Raw genomic sequence first — 18668 nt, 5'->3', positions numbered from 1 at the left:
AAGCAACAGCTACTAACGTTGTTCATTCATATAATCGCTCGTGGAACTATTTGCCTCCTATCTAGATCTTAACTAAATATAATGGAACTATCGGATCGATTCGAACTTTAAGATAAGTACGTCAGTTAATAGATCCAGAAACAATATGGATTAGATGTGCCAGTGTCAAACGTGACGTTTCTTCAAACAAAAACGTCACTTTTGACACTGACACATCTAATCCATATCGTTTCTAGATCTATTAATTAACGGATCTTAAAGCTCGAATCGGGCAGCTATATCTACACTGTCACGTAAGTAAGTATACACTCAGCGAGATTAACGTTATTTTGAACTTCTTCATTAACTGAGATACGACTTCGCAATATTAAGGTAATATAATGTAAGGTAAGGTATGGTATTTGGCACTATACACCGTGTTTTTATTGAATTCCGTTAACTTCGGGGTATAGTTAAGTACGTTTATAAGAACTAAATGGCATAGTTAATTTTCAAAAAAAAATTTTTTTTTTGTTTTCTTTTTTGTTTTTTTTTTGTTTAAAAAGTAATTAAATGTAGAATATAGCGTTGTTGTAACACGGGCATTACATTTAACTCAACCAAACAATTGAAATCTGTGACATATCAATGTCATTTCGTACATCAATCGACCGAGATTGTACTTAAGTTTAGTAGCAAATGTATGAACTCATTCTAAACACTAATCAATATGTAAGCCGGCCCTAAGGCAAGTGTACACGCTTGTAGAGGCCTTATAGGAAAAAAATAAATTATGGATTATCTCCGAAATGGACTTAATTACCCATACAACCATTTCCAGTCGCCGTTACGACGCGGTGTTGACACATCTTGTGTCGACACCGTCTGTTTCGGTCACAATTCCAGTCGCAGAGTCGTCGCCGTGTCGACTCAGTTACCAGAAATGGGGAAGGGTCGACACATGACACAAAGTGACATAAAGTGTGGTCGCCGTGTGCACACATTGTTTCGGGTTTGCGACTACTTTATGCCAAAATCATTCGTTCATTCGTTCATTTTGTTCCTGTCAAATGGAAACTGTCAGATGGAAAAATACTTAAATAAAAATAAGTGACATTAATACGCCATCTCTAAAACGGATTACAAGACGTAATTATATATTGTTTGCATTTATATTACAATAGGACTTAAATTATTATGGGGAATTAAACTGCTCGAGTGATTTGATAAACTAAGTGTAATATAATCAACGCGCCACCACATTGTTTTAGTTTAGCCGGAAATGAAATTGTTTACTTCTCAGTGCCTGTGTTCATAACTATATTATTTGAAGCATTTTTAGTACTTCGATGCGTATACTATACTTAAATAACAGAAATAACGCTTTACATACTACGAAACTTGTTAATTATGATGTATAAATATGGTTTAAGGCTGAGAAATATTGCAGTCACAAAGTAGTTGCAATGTTTCGACTTTGTGTCGACTCTGTGTTGACACATGACACGCGCTGTCAAAAGTAATAACAAAGTTACTGGTATGTTACTGGATTTGCAAAATGGCTCCTTGTGTTGATTTGTTTTCAGATATTCTCAAAGTGTAAAAATGCCGTGGTCAGAGATGGGCATTAATCGATTAACTGTTTATTCGACTAATTAATGGAATAAAAAAGTTAATTCTCAAATTTTAATCGCGATTAGTTTAGTCGACCTAACATAGATTGAAATTGAATTAATCTGAATATTAATCGAATAAATTATCGATTAAATCTCTATTGAAAGTTGACAGGGGGCCATTTTTGTACGTAGTAATAATAGAAATGTCTTGCATGCAGATGGTAGCAAAACACTTTGTCATAAAAGTCGAGATGGGTGTCGATATATAGGTTTTAGGGAGTGCCGATTTCGAAAATAATGACCATTTTGGAATCCGAAATGGCGGCCATGCACTGTGTCATAAAAGTCGTCATGGATGTCGTTTTATACGTTTTAGGGGGCCCCAATTTTGAAAATGATGACCATTTTGTAATCCAAAATGGCGGCCATGCACTATGCCATAAAAGTCGTCATGGGTGTCGTTTTATAGGTTTTAGGGGGCGCAGATTTCGAAAATGATGACCATTTTGGATTCCAAGATGGCGGCCATGCACTATGTCATAAAAGTCGTCATGGATGTCGTTTTATAGGTTTTAGGGGGCCCCGATTTAGAAAATGATGACCATTTTGAAATCCAAAATGGCGGCCATGCACTATGTCATAAAAGTCGTCATGGGTGTCGTTTTATAGGTTTTGGGGGGCGCAGATTTAGAAAATGATAACCATTTTGGAATCCAAAATGGCGGCAATGCACCATGTCATAAAAGTCGTCATGGATATCGTTTTATAGGTTTTAGGGGGCGCAGATTTCGAAAATGATGACTATTTTGGATTCCAAGATGGCGGCCATGCACAATGTCATAAAAGTCGTCATGGATGTCGTTTTATAGGTTTTAGGGGGCGCAGATTTCGAAAATGATTACCATTTTGGAATCCAAAATGGCGGCCATGCACTATGTCATAAAAGTCGTCATGGATGTCGTTTTATAGGTTTTGGGGGGCACAGATTTCGAAAATGATAACATTTTCAATTTCAAAATGGCGGCAATGCACTATGTCATAAAAGTCGTCATGGATATCGTTTTATAGGTTTTAGGGGGCGCAGATTTCGAAAATGATGACTATTTTGGATTCCAAGATGGCGGCCATGCACTATGTCATAAAAGTTGTCATGGATGTCGTTTTATAGGTTTTAGGGGGCGCAGATTTCGAAAATGATGACCATTTTGGAATCCAAAATGGCGGCCATGTAGTATGTCATAAAAGTCGTCATGGCTGTCGTTTTATAGGTTTTAGGGAGCGCAGATTTCGAAAATAATAACTATTTTGGAATCCAAGATGGCCGCCATGCACTATGTTAAAAGTCGTCATGGATGTCGTTTTATTGGTCATGGTCATCAATTTCGAAATCTGCACACCTGTTTCAAATAAGGTATCGGTAGATGCATCCTAGTAAGGGCCAGTTGCACCAACCACATTTGACAGACTGATCAATGTCAGCCGGCGCGCCCCGGCACTTTACTATGAAACTTTCCATACATAAAAATTTAGCGAACTCTTTAACGATACGAACAGTTTGGTGCAACCGACCCTAAGTCAACAACATCTATATCTACTATCGAAATGTACTTTTGATAGTACTTATGTAGTAGTACGAAATGTAATCTGAAAGGAATCAAGTAATAAGTAATATTCCTGTACCTAATGAAGAATCGACATTGATTTCTATTACTAGTAATTGTAGTATTCGAAAAATTGATTCCTGATTCCTCAAATGGAATTGTACTTGGTAATTCGGTATTGTTAGATTACAAAGTAATCTAGGAATCGGTAATCAGATTACAAAGTAATTTCAAGTAATCGTGGAATCAGGAATCAATTACGAAATGCCCATCTCAGACTAAGTAGCACTGTAAGTGTATGTAGTCCTTAGGGAGTGGAGAATTCGAAAATTATGACCGTTTTAGAATCTAAGATGTCTGCCGTGCACGTTGGTCATGGTCATCATTTTCGAATTCTACTCTTCCTAACACCTATAAATCAACATCCATGACGGGTCATATGACAAAGTGCACGGCAGACATCTTGGAATCCAAAATGGTCATCATTTTCGAATTCTGCACTCCCTTAAACCTATAAAACGATATCCATGACGACTTTTATGACAAAGTGCACGGCAGTTATCTTGGATTCCAAACTGGTCATCATTTTCGAAGTCGGCACTTCCTAAAACCTATAAAACGATATTCATGACGACTTTTATGACAAAATACGTAGCCGCCATCTTGGATTATAAAATGATCATCGTTTTCGAATTCTGCACTCCCTAAAACCTATAAATCGACATCCGTGACGACGCAAGTTATCTTTATTTTCAGATCTAACAAATTGCTACAGAATACAAAGGACAAAAAAGAAAAGAGGAGGTAATGAAACAAGCAAAAATACAGATGATTCCTCGACGCAATTGGGTGATTCTTAAATTGTGTCCAGATTTTTTTGTCATAAAAGTTTTTATTTTTCACATATTACTCTCACAAGTTCCGTGACATTTCGACCTTGTAATTTTTTAAGTAAATGTTTTTGTTTATCTATGAGGATCTCACTAGAATAATATAATCAAGGTATGTTTATATTTGATGATTGAAATAGTAACGCAAAAAAAAAATATATTTGTGTCTTATATTCCTGCCGAAGACTTTTATTTTACCTTTTCCTTCTACACAAGTTTGGCCAAGTAATAAGAATTTAGGGCTCTCAATTTTATTTTGACTTCTACAACAGTAAAGCTACGAGGCCATGTTTGGTATCGTTTTCGTATAAATTCGCAGTACCAAATTTAGTTAAGGTATCACATTGACACCATTCCGAAGTAAAAACATATAAACTTATTAAAATACTTTCTTTTAAACTCCTCTTCACGCTTAAACTGCTGAACAGTTTTAATTTAAATTTGGTACACATATATTTTGAGTCCCGAGACAGGACATAATAAGTTATCTGAAAAATCATCCTTTAAAGGTGTGAAATGAGGTGTAGGGGGGAATTCAGAATTGACTTCTTGAAGTTAATACTGTTTAAGTTTAGGTTTGAAGTCATGTTTTTTTATCATTTTTAACTAAATCAAAGATGTAGACCATCCCAAATTTCATATAAATCGGTTCAGCGGTTATTGATTTCCCGTACAAATTTCCACGCCACTTTTCACACCTTCAAAAGATGATTTTGGTTATAAGATCTATCCTATGTCCTGTTCCGGGACGCAAACTATTTCTATACCAAATTTCAACGAAATCGGTTCAGCGGTTAAGCGTCAAGAGGAGTTTCAAAAAAACCGGCCAAGTGCGAGTCGGACTCGCGTATTAAGGGTTCCGTACATTAAGTCCGACTCGCGCTTGACTGCACATTTCTAATAGGTTTTCCTGTCATCTATAGGTAAAGAACTATTTTGTGTATTCAGACGGACATACATACAGACGCACGAGTGATCCTATAAGGGTTCCGTTTTTTCCTTTTGAGGTACGGAACCCTAAAAAGATTTATTTATTTTGTGGAATGGTGTCAATGTGATACCTTAAATGGATTCAGCACCCCAGATTTATACGAAAACGATACCAAACACGGCCTAGCACCTTCACTGATATAGATATATCAAGATAAAATTGAGAGCCCTAAATAAACTTTCAAGAGCGGATATCTCAAAAACTATTCAACATATCGAAAAAATTTACTGAATAAACTTGTAACAAATTAAATTAACTTTCATTTTGTATAAGTGGCCATGTCGCTGAGATGCATAGTTTCCGAGATATAATCGAAAAACCGGAAAATGGGACCTTCAAAGCCCCCTCTCTCCCCCCGCTCAAGGGCTACGGCCGGGGACTTTTGATATGTTCACCTCCTAACTTGTCAAACCGAGTTACGGAGTCAAAAATTGTGTTCCGAGCATTTCCCTCTACAACTTTTGGAGCATTCGTTGCCAGACCTAAGTAGCTTATTGCATTTCTTTAAAAACTTTTCTGTAAAAGGTTGACGGGTGTTGGGTGTTTATATGGTTTCGGTCGATTATTATCATTTGCATTGCCCATGATGACTTACTAGAATTACGAGCACACGAGACACTAATAGTAGTTTGACAAACCTTGGTTTTCAAGAGGTATTTTATATTGACATTTGCTGTCACAAATTTGCTGTCAGATTTAGTCGCAAACCGCACGCAAAGTGCACACAAATGTGTCGACACCTTGTTACGGAAAAGTGTAGACACGGCGACGACACTTTGTTTCGAAACAATTCTAGACACATTGTGTGGACTCTGTTACGACACATCTGACATTTAGTTACCACTTTGTGATTCTGCGACTGGAATGGTTATATGGGTAGAACATCGGTGTCTTTGAGAAAGTTACTTGATTTAAGCTCAGGAATGCACCCTTGAAATTAACGGAAATCAAAAAAAACACGGTGTATATTAATATCAAAAACATATTTACAAACCAAATGGAATTGTATGTTGAGCAGGTATTTACGTAACCTTGTTCTTTGTGTTTTAGCCTGTGCACGAGTCTCGGGTCTCAGGACAAAAGTTTGTATCATGTTACAGCTAAAAACATTTTACTTTCCGAAGCTGCATGAAGTAGAGTAGGTACGGTTTTTAGGGTTCCGTAGTAACTACATATGTGTAGGTATATTCATATTATAAAAATATAACGACTGTTAAGTATCTAAGGCACCACTAAGGCCCAGTAGCACCAACCACATTTAATTTTAACAGACTGATTAACGTCAAACAGCAGTGAAGAATGAAAATTTGCATACAAAAAAAAAATTGCGAACGCTTTAACGGTGACAGACGGTTTGGTGCAACCGACCCTTAATCTTTAATACGAGTATTGACATCAAATTCCAAGAAAAAAAAGTGAATATTATTTCGTTTCCTTAATTAGGTACGTGAAACAGATGCGAATACTTAATATTTGCCGTATTTAACTTTTATTGCCCAAATCTAGGGTTTCTGGTTTCTCGGCCTTTTTTATTTCTCGAGGCACGGGAATTCTCGACCAGAATTTCTCGAGTTTCTCGAGTATATCGAGAAATTTTAAGAGTTTCAAAAAATACTTTGTTATTTTAGATTTTTTGCTTTACTACAAATCAGACTCATAGGAATCGCAGGTGAGATCAATAATCAAACAAATGGAAAGTTTTTAGTTACCATAAAATGCACTTAATAATCGAAATTCAACAAGAAAAAAACCGGACAAGTGCGAGTCGGACTCGCCCACCGAGGGTTCCGTACTTTTTAGTATTTGTTGTTATAGCGGCAACAGAAATACATCATCTGTGAAAATTTCAACTGCCTAGCTATCACGGTTCATGAGATACAGCCTGGTGACAGACGGACGGACGGACGGACCCCTTTTTTACCCTTTGGGTACGGAACCCTAAAAAGATTATATTTCTTAGGTACTTATTTCACAAAATGTAAACAAACCACAATAAGGTATTATATCATCAAGTTTTTCTAAGTAATATAAATACTTAGGTACTCAACGTAAGAATGAAGCTGCTAATATTGTGCTATTTTGCTAATATAGGAATATATCGCGATGATTTGATTTATCAATAGTAATTTAATTTTGCAATATTTTTTATTACAAGGCCCTATAATTAGTTTTTTTTTAGCATTAGAAAGAAGATAAGCGATCTTGACGTGTCTTTTTAATGAAAATTACTTTTGATAAATAAGTCACGGCAAATATGTAACAATAATATATCATATACGATCATTTATGTTGTTTTGCTTTCATAAGTAACAGTTACTAAGGTTTTAAAGCGTTTTTCGATAAAAAGACTCGTCAAGATTGTTGACCTTTTTTTTAATGCTAAAAAAACGAATTCTATTAATGAACCTAAAACGAGACGAATTATTTAGACATTTGAGAGTAGTAGTTTTAAAGTTTCAAAACATGAAAATATGTTGAAGCCAGATCGATAGGGGACGGATCAAAGCAGTTTTTTATTTAGTTGGTTGATTAATAAATGTTTTAAGTTTATTTAACTACATTTATTTAGCTGCTTAAAGAAATACACTATAGTATGGACACATCACGTGAATCACGTCTTTATACGCGTGTTTTCTTGTTACTTATCACAAGAGATTTATTTCTCGAGTTCTCGAGGCATTGAGATTTTTTTTCCCGTCTCGACGAAGGACAAATTTCTCGAAATTTCTCGCCTCGAGAATTCTCGAGCAGAAACCCTACCCAAGTCCCATGTCGGTAAGTGATAATTACCGGCGGCAGTTGCGTGCTATAGTTAATAGAATGCTCGTCGGCGTAACAACCCACGCAGATTGCATCTAAATAGCCCACCGGTCGCGTTTAAACGTCGAGATAAACCCAAAGCCACATAAACGCAGCCTTCACTTACATATTATACTAGCATAAATATTACACAGATATCGCGCCACTATAATTTTCAAGAAGTGTATTTTTAAGTTAATTTCAGCTTTTGTATTGTGATTACCTACGCCCGTTGGTATTTTGGAGCTGGTTCTATGAAGTCAGAAGTAGGTTATGTTCTAATTATTACGTAGCTTTGTTTTATTTGCACTCAGAATGGTTGTGGCTGTGGCATTTTATTTTTTACGTGAAACACTACTGATGTTGATACCTAATAGGTCTGATGCAGTAGGTAGATGGACTAAGCGATTCTGTGGCTAGTATCAGGTTAATAATCAAACAAGGTATTTTGGATAAAGCTGAAATATTCATAGGTATATATAATATTTAAATCTTTCGAGTTTTGAACACATAAAAAAAGTAAATAAGGTAAATGAAGGTAATAAAATAATTTCGCGATATTAGACCCGTCTATAAATGTCAGTTAATATTAATATGTATTCATAGGTATATTTTTATTCATTTACTTATATGATACAAAAACGTGATCATCCTAAACGAACTTTACTCAATTAAACTACTAAAAGTGTACTATTCGTTACGTTTTCATTCCTTTTTAGCGAATTCATATACCAAAATTATTTGGCTTAATAAATTAAGGTTACAAGCTTGAGTAGGATTAAATAAAATACTACCAGTCAAGAGCCTCGCAGCTTGCTAAAGTATAACACGTAGCCCAAGTAGGCATTGCTCCAGGTTCCCTGTGGATTTATGTATAATATTACGTTATGTTCTCAAAGTTGTGACGGGTCGTACGCGCCCCGCAAGCGCACTGCAGTGGCTATTGAGCGGGACCAACTAACGAAATACCTGTCCAACTTACTGGATTGTTTCAAAGCGCTTTTCAACTCCTGAATGAATGGGAAAACGCTGCATTACTTAATTAACATGCTCTCTTGAATGTGGCCTCCGAGTTAAAACGATACGGTCACCTGAAAAAAAATTGTAATAACAATCTCTTAAGATGGGTAACGCAAAATTTTAGTCTTTAGGTATATTGAATTTTTACACGTTTTAATTCAGGGCAAAAGCCATGAAAAATTGGCACGGTTCACTTTATATTGAATTTTGCATAAAAAGTTTATTTGTGTATTAATTGCTCTTGAGGTTTTATTCTGTACAAGGAATTATAAGGGATAAGAGTTACAATAAAACAACAAGACGTAAAACATAATCAACAACTTGGAGTTATCAAGCCCTAAGTTCCACAAGTAGGTAATTTATACTGATCAATGACGCCGTCTCTAATTAGACAGGCGCATACCTCGCTAACGCCATACTTAACTTGTGCCAGGGAACTTTTGAAATGATACTTACCTACCTTTGAAACGAACTCCGGAGCCTCGCCTTTCTCTAATAAAGAGATTCTACCCGCCTAAAAGTTTTCCTTGCGTATTCGCGACAATGAAAGATCTCGAACGCTTCAATTTATTCGTTGGCCTTTTAGGTTTCCCTTTAACTTACATTGATTTGGTTATATGTTAATACACGTTACAACAATACTTTGCAATGAATCGCCGTGATATCGCGTGAAAATTACCTACATCGATATTTTCAATGTCGCGCCAACAAGTGGCATGATTCAACATGCCAGACAAACATAACATGAGTATTTATATTGTAGATACTCCAAATGTGCTTTATAAAAGTAAACTACCATGATTAACACGCGAGTACTGTAAAGTTGAATACTCTGCTTAACTTTAGTCATTCTCAGTAATTAGGTGCATCATCAACGAAGCGCGATGCACGATAATTACACATCTGAGTACCGTCTCAGGGCTGGGCAAACAACTTCCTGCATCACATTGTTCGCTATTCTTATCTGTATTGAAAACAAGGGGTCTCGCAAGTGAGCTAACAAGACAAGAGCCGTCGAATCTATCGAGTTCATGCATGAATTATGTACAGCATTTCACCTACGGACCCGAAACACGGTGGCAATGCTTGCGGTCCCAAGTTCGTGTATTAAACAAATATATCACTAGTAGGGTGCTTTATGTATATATCCTCGAAGGAAAGCACTCGTAAAGCTGAGGTCGCAAACTTCATGGCTCGTCTAATTACAAGTAGCGATGTCATTTATGAGATCGTTCCGTTCTGGGACATTAGTAAGCTCTTCACGTACACTCTTTAACACGCGCTTTGCTACGGAAAGAGATGAATTAAAATTAGGTACCTACTCATTATGGACTATATACCTTTTATCACCGGAGTAGGTAAGTTGATCTTGACTCACGAAATTTTAAGCTTTTCTGTACGGTAGCATGGCAGCTTCTAAAGCAGGTACTTAGTATTAGGTACGTACATTTTAGTAGATATGATAGAAGGCGACTGGGAAAGTATACATATATTGGTAACTGTTAAGTTCAACAATTATAATTATAAAATGAATACTTTACGTGAACACAGATGACACGAGTGAAACGATCTGAAACGATCAAGTTTGATTTTTAAACAGACGAAGCCAAAGTTCTAAAATCAAATTTTGAAATATAAATAAAACCAGGCATAAATAAAGGTGCTTTCTAATCCAATAACAATTTTATGCACAAGTGCAGCGGCTATTTGTACTGTGAGTCTATTGTGAGCGCACACCATTCGCAATCAATTCACTATGTCAATACGGCGCGGTCAATTAATACGTGCGTTTTCATTCAAATTGAGAGTATAGATGCGAGTGTAGGTACGAAAATAAGTTACGCACGCAAAGCTTTTTATTCAGTTTTTTTTGTTGACAACACGAAGGGTTAATGTTCCTAAGTTCAAGCTACCGGCCCAAAATAGTAATTGTATTTATTTATAAAACAACAGCAATCGCTTTTTTAAATTGCCCAGATTTGTTTGAAGAGACACTCCCGAAATTGTATTATTTATAGTTAAGTTCTGAAGGCGTGATTATTAAACGGCACCGGTTGTAAAGCCCGCGCATGAAAGGCATATCCGTGTGTGGAACTGCGCGGCCTCACGCGACCCTCGCGGCTCCCCCCAAACGTTAAGCTTAATTGAATTAACTAAGAATTTCGACTAATGCCTTGCTAGATTACTTATTCACAATTATTAGCATTGTTTGGTGAAATAGGGGATATTTGTATACAGTAGGTAGTTGTTGGAACTGTCTCACTCTTACATACATTAGAGGTACTTTTTAAATGAAAAACTATTTCGGCTGCCTGGCAACCTTAAATTTGCATACGGTCAGCATTACATAAACGATTTAGTGTAATTGCCACATAATGAAGCCTTTAGTTCTTTGCTGACGCTTGTGAATAGCAGGTACCTCCTAATTTTACTGCAAAACTTGACATCTTGATTAAAGGGGCTGCCACATTCTTATCTTATCTTATTATTTATTCACTCCGCGTTTTAAAAGAATTTATCGTAATATACCTATAGTGTACAGTTTCCAAATGCGACAGTCTTTGACTGTTGACTGCTCCCCAGACTGACGATTCGGCAACCCTAAGTTGAAGCCACTTCAATGTCTACTTTGAATAGAGATGATGTAATCGTTAGAACTTTGACGCAGCGTTTTGTCTTTTATCGGCTCTAAATGACAACGAAACAATCGATTCTAGCAATCTAAAAAATGTTTTATTTTTTTGGAGATCGCTGTAACGAAAATGTCCGACAAAAATTCTAAAACTTTAGGTAACTTGTGAGTAATGTAACCATCACCAAGTCAGAGGGCCTACCGCGAAAATCGAAATTCGCAAATTGCGGGCATCTTTCTCTTTTACTTCAATGAAGGCGTAATTAGAGCGACAGAGAAAGATGCCCGCAATTTACGAACTTCGATTTTCGCGGTTGTAGCCCAGTACACCTGCCATTGAAAATGGCAATACTTTGAATCAAAATATGAGGAACATTATGGCTATCGCGTAAATAAGCAATTAAGAGTAGTTTGTAAACAGCAGCGAATTCGCTAATGGCGTGCCATAAATCATGTTCATGTTTAAGCTCGTATCTCGGCGTACACTACTTGCTAATTAGCGTACTACAACCACCCGTACACATTGTACTACCCGTAAAAATAAATCATTGTTCGTGTAAAGTAAGGTTTACTCGGGTAATGAATATTACCCAGTCATATATCTACTATACATGCTTACTAGTCCGTAAAATACTCCAAAAAGACATACACTCACAGATAAATTTCACAAAAAAACACACAGTACAAAAAATGAAATTACGAAATGCGGATCATTTAATACTGCAGACCCCGCGGACAAATTATGGAAAAAAAACCATCATCTATGAAGGGGCGCAAATATACAACAAGCTACCGAGAGATATCAAAGAGTCTAAAACTATAACTACATTCAAAAAACACCTAAAATTCCATATATTCAATAATCTACAATCTGTAAAATAATAATAAGCTAATAAATTGTTATACTAAGTATAATAATTAAATTAGTTAAAATAAAAATTTCAAATAAAATAAATTACTTAGATATTAATACATTGGAAAAATAAAACCAATAATAATAATCCATTGATTAATCGATAAATAATTATACAATTTAATATAAAAATCTCCTTATAATTAGTGTGGTAAATAGAGATAATAATAGATGAATAAAAATGAAAAAATAAAAATCATAAAACTTTTAATAAAATTATAAACAGCAAATAAAATCAAAACGGAATAATAACTAAAAAGACTATAATATTACCTTTTAACTGAAATATTTTACCACATCTGTAGTGTGCACAGCTATGCCGCATCCATCCATGCCGCGTTACATTATAACTCGTGAACATTCATACTAGTTTCGTTATCTACGCTGCAACGCATCTGAACAGGACGGTCGAAATAACTTGTTCTCTAAGCCGCTGGTAATTAATACATGTTACAAACGATTTCTACCCACTTTACCACGCATTACAAAAATTATAGTATGTATAAAATATTGTTTACATTTAATTAATTAGTGCACGCTAGCCTAAAAAAAAGTGTTGTTTTATAAGTGTATCTCATGTAAGTGAATTTTGTAAATTCTTAATGAGATAATAAATGTCTTAAACCATAATTCCGAATGTCGAAAACTGTCGGATAATTCCGAAAAGAGACTTTTATTATGATGGAATTAAGGGTGATTTTCATCTGAATTTCGGAATTATCCGACATTCGGTAATACCCGAATACACCTTACAGTTTATTTTGTGTGACCTTTATTAATATTGGCACTATTAAGGTGTTAACTGTGTAATTAAGTAGGTACCTGAATTGGAAATGAGTTATTATACTGTATTTTACAAATTAAACCAAGCCATATTTTAATTCATTTCTCATTTATACGATGAATGAAAACAAATCGTGAAGACTCAATCAATAAACAATGACTGAAAATCTCTAAAGAAATAATACCGAAACAGTAATTAATTCGAGCATTTAATCCCAGAGTCACGAGCATCCCAGCCACGAGTTGAGTAAGATTGCAGGACCTTCCCTAGAACCTCAAACAAAATTACCACTAGACAGGGAAAGTCCATTAGGTTTTATGGGTTTCACTCGGGAGGACGAATAGCTGAGCTGAAACGTTAAAATTAATTAAATTCCGACTTATATTCTCACCTTCACCTGAAAAAGTATTCAGAAAGAGTCAGATACCTAGTCACGCTCACTCTGGCGGGGTTAAAATAACATAAATTTGACTTATTTTTCATAAAAAAATCGTATTCTCGTTTAATAATATTTTCGGTGTTTAGGTACATGGTACATAAGTCATAATGTAATTATTACATACCCTATTAGATCAAACACATTTAAGATTAATACGAGCCTATTTGTTTATTTGTATTAAATTCAGTGCCTTTTATTAAATGTAATCCAGTGACATGTACCTACATATGCCATACGATAAATAAATTAAATGTAATAATTTTTACCTATTAACATAAACACCGACACTAAGTATGTAATAATAGTCATAAGACGTGAATTACGGCGCGATTCGGGAAATGAATGAGAGATTCACTAGATATGAAATAGTAAAGATATGTGACGTTCCACGGCAAAAGGTACCTTAATGGCGGCTGGCGCTTACGTCGCATAGCGCCGCAATAATATTATTGCGGCGCCATAAGGTACCTTTTGCCGTGGAACGTCACATATCTTTACTATTTCATATCTAGTGAATCTCTAATTCATTTCCTGAATCGCGCTGTTAGTCGCGAGGTGGCTGATGATTCCCGCCCCATGCATTAGCGGCGGCTGGCTGTCTCGGCTCGCGTGCGTCTCGGATAATCCGCGCTCCTTGCCGTAATGAGCAGACCTCGTTCCGAGGCTTTGTCCGACACCTTTCACTGCAGCCGCAATCAGACCACTATTCTTCCTTTTCTTTTGTCACATTATATTGACTTCACATAGATTTATTTTCTTTCTTTGGCCCCAAAAAGTATACTTTTTCAAAGATCCGGAATTGTAAAGTAATAAATCAAAATGCTACACTGATTCCAATTATGGTTTTACTGGGCCTGTTAGTGCAAATGCAAATTTCGTGTTTAATCACTTCCCTTCAAGCAGGCTACGGATTTTGGATGTTTTATCAGAAAAGTTTCGTCGTAAAAATTTGCCTTTTTGGGGCTAAATCGTAAGCCAGCCAAGTTTCCAGAAGGTACATTTTAGAGGGAAATGTCTCATTTGGCCGTGTCGAACTTCCGAACTTCAGGGCCAATTTTAATAAACGGAGACGGCTGTGCAACTGATTAAGTTTTCGTTTCTTGAAAAACACCGCCTCAGTAGTGACATAAACAGCCTTAATTAAAGCGACAATTTTAAAATTATTGGATCTATCATCCAACTTAAGTAACTTAAATACAGCTAACGAGGGAGTTTCACTTTCAGTTTCAAGAGTATGTAATAAGATTTGCTAAAAGCAACTTTTTCCTTTTTTTACGTAACAGCAAATCATTGCTGAAATTTGGGAATAACGATTACAAAAAATCGGACAAGTGTGAGTTGGACTCGCGTTCAAATAGTTCCGTACATTACACAATTTTTAACAATCTATTTTTTGATGTGAAATGTGAGTGAAATGTCTTTAAAAACCCGTAAGGGTCGGATCATAAACTAAGTAATTAAGTCCGACTCACGCTTGACGGCACATTTCTAATAGGGTTTCCTGTGATCTATGGGTAAAGACCTATTTTGTGTACTTTTTTCAAAATTTTAGACCCAGTAGTTTGGGAGATAAAGTCATTTTTTGCCTATTTTCTTAAATTACTTCTAAACTATTTATCTTAAAATTATAAAAAAAAATATTTGAGATTCTCGCAATCATCTCGCATTCATCATCTCGTTTAGTCCTTTTCATTTATGCCGTAAAGTTGAAAATAAACGAGACGATGAAAATATTTTGAATTTGTCGTTTTTTTTTTCAATTTAATTTCCAAAATATCGATCCTAGAAGAAAAATTGTAAGGACTTAACTTGTAGAGAATCAAATTTCCTACAATTTTTGTCCTCACGGTTTTACTGTAAAATCAAAAATGGCCGAGTTATTCAAGAAAAACTGTTTTTCGAATATACACAGGAGCCTGATTCAGTCTACTTTTTGAATTTCACTCCCAGTGACCCCCCCGAGGGACCTACGAAAAACAAATCCAAGAACTGTTTATTCACAGGTCAAAATCTATAATGACTGAACTAGTCATAGATTTACATATGTGTACCAAATTTCAACTAAATTGGCTCAGTAGTTTCGGAGAAAATAGGCTGTGACAGACGGACAGCCAGACACACGAGTGATCCTATAAGGGTTCTGTTTTTTTTCCTTTTGAGGTACGGAACCCTTAAAACAAATAATCATCACACTTTCGGAATATGTTCAGCCTTCAATGAAAGTATTGCGAGGGGAGCTTGAAACGAAATTGGTTTGCACCGCAGACCATCAGCTAAGTATAAATCATAACTCCGGCCCAACAATTCCGATAAATTATTACACAGGGAGTAATAATGTCGATACAAAAACAACAGTAATATCGTGGGTAAACGCGTCGTAATATAACTGATAAATTGTGTAAATATGTAGAACACTTATGCTCTATGACTTTATGGAATCGTGTAAAGCAGCGGTTGGCAACAAGCGGCCCGCGAGCCTCCCTGGCTATTTTGTATGTAATATTGACAAACGACAATGTCTGATAAAGTCACACATATTAACAAAGTGCGGCCCGCGTCAACTTCGTTAAGGGGCCCACTGATTAACAGTCCGCCGGACGGTATCGGCCTGTCAGTTAGAACAAAATTTTGACAGTTCCGAACAACTGACAGGCTGATACCGTCCGGCGGACTGTTACCTAATCAGTGGGCACCTTTAACTACTATGTGGCCCTTGGCTGCTAAAAGGTTGCCGACCGCTGGTGTAAAGTAAGTGCTCAATGACACAACTTTCATTGACATAAAAAACTAACAAAACCTTTAGAATCCTATCTCATAAACTATAGCCTCTTATATTTATCCAAGCAATTGTTAATCTTTATCACTTGTTAAATATTATCTAGAAAACGTGAAAATAATGTAGACATAGCCTACATACCTACATTAATAATCCATAATATCATGCATAAGCTGTTTCAATATCTTCATACTTTACAGGTTTTTTTAAAGTTTGAAGATAGAGGAAAACTGTCTTAGGTACCGTTCCTTTGTTTTTGCGAAAAGAATTTTGGCATAGACAAAATTTTGGTGAAGTGTGATTTGTGCCTGACATTTCATAATAATGTTTTCTTTTCTTTTAAATAGGGATCGACTCAGTTTCATACAACGATCATTAAATTGTATATTGTATAAGTATATACCTAAAGGAAAATATAGAGCAGCAGAAGTTATTCCTTTCCACACATTTTGTATGTTAGTCATTTAAAACACTAACTTTTGCTGTTCTTATTTTTTCTTACCATACGATAAATGATCTTTCCATAAAACGAAGTCAATCCACATTAAAAACAAAATATACATTTTTTGTAAAATTTTAGGGACAATTCTCACTTTAGCAAAAATTTATCAGTACCAAAATTGCTTCCAAAAAAATAGCTTATAGCTTAAGTGCCGTAGTTGACGAAGCATGCGGATCCTTAATATCGTACATGTATAAGGTAACGTAAAATAAGGATAGTTAGGAAGAGGATGTAAGAATCGGCATCAACGGCTGAAATGAGTCGTGAGTCTGGCGCCACAGTAAGTCATGCTCTTCGGTTACTTACGTAACAAATGCACTTAGGGAATGAGATAGCGCCATGAACGCTTTGTTAATTTGTTCGTGTAATACGGCATAACAAATCCAAGTGGTTTGTATAGTTCGTTTTTTTGGCATTAGATAAGACTACGCGTGTCTTTTAATTGAAAAATGCTTTTAAAAAATCAGTAACTATTACTTATAAAAGCAAAAGAATGTGAATAATCGTATATGATTCATAATTGTTACATATTTGCCGTGACTTATTGTTTTATTTTATTCATTTGGAGATCCAACAGCTATGACATTAACATAGAAATTATGGTAGATACGGGAAGCCAAGTATAGGAACTCACAGGTAGTGATATAATACTAGTTTTATTGTTTGTTCAAAAGTGGTTTTCAATAAAAATACACGTCAAATTGTTTACCTTTTTTCTAATGCTAAAAAAACGAACTGTAGAAGCTCGTATAGTTGGCACGTCACGTCATATCATACCGATCAGTCGCGTGCTGCGCGATGAATCGATGATTGCGGCTCAACTCATGAACGAGTCTATTTACGGTCAAACCATTCTAAAGACGGAAACGGCATACCTACTAAACCTTATTATAGTTTTTCTTCATGAAACTTCCCTAAATAACTTACCATTAATAAATATCATGGCGACAGCTTCGTGCGGACGGTTAGCTGTATTAAATTTATTAGGGTTATATTTTACACGTTTTTGATTGCTATCTTCGTAACGCCGTAGATAATTAAAATAGGAGAAAGAAATCCGCATAATGAAAAGCGTCACGCGAGGCTTGTGCGATGATAAAAATCGGGTGCGAAGGACGGGTTAATTGGTGCGAAGGACTATGCAAACACATAAATAAAAGAGTGGCGATTTGGCGTTGATACGTGCGATTGACGCAGTAGATGACACGCAACATCCGGTAGCGGGGTGGGGGCGGGCACAGGCTAGTCGAGAGACAGCGAGACAGATACCTATTTGGCACGAGGACATTGCCACGACAATATCCGGCCGTGGCGTGGGCGGGGGTTGTAATCTCCGATGCGGAGGCTCTGTATAACAAAATTAAATCTATTTACAGGCCTATTGTGAGCGGACATGTCGCGTGGTGATAACAGTTTCGAACTGACGTTGTAATGTTTACCTACGGCTCGATTCGGGAAATGAATTAGAGATTAACTAGATACGATATAGTAAAGATATGTGACGTTCCACGGCAAAAGGTACCTACCTTATAGCGGCTGGCGCCGCGATTCGGGAAATGAATTAGAGATTCACTAGATATGAAATACTAAAGATATGTGACGTTCCACGGCGCATTTCCCGAATCGCGCCGCTACTCAACCTAAAAGGAACATAAATAAACATGTCGAAATTCTAAATTATAGAAATAATAATAACTGCATATTTAAAATTGTATCTAAAATCAGT

The 18668-nt window shown here is 36.0% G+C and overlaps 1 protein-coding gene across 3 annotated transcripts in view; it reads left to right on the top strand.

Moving 5' to 3' along the window:
* The window catches only part of LOC134790827 (inactive dipeptidyl peptidase 10), a 122108-nt gene that overhangs the window by 36997 nt on the left and 66443 nt on the right, over positions 1–18668 (top strand). The gene's annotated exons all lie outside the window — the stretch shown is intronic.

Source organism: Cydia splendana, chromosome 5 (assembly GCF_910591565.1).
Source record: "Cydia splendana chromosome 5, ilCydSple1.2, whole genome shotgun sequence".
Taxonomy (NCBI): Eukaryota; Metazoa; Arthropoda; class Insecta; order Lepidoptera; family Tortricidae; genus Cydia; species Cydia splendana.
The sequence above is the reverse complement of the archived record's forward strand: the minus strand, read 5'-3'. Positions and strand labels throughout refer to the sequence as shown.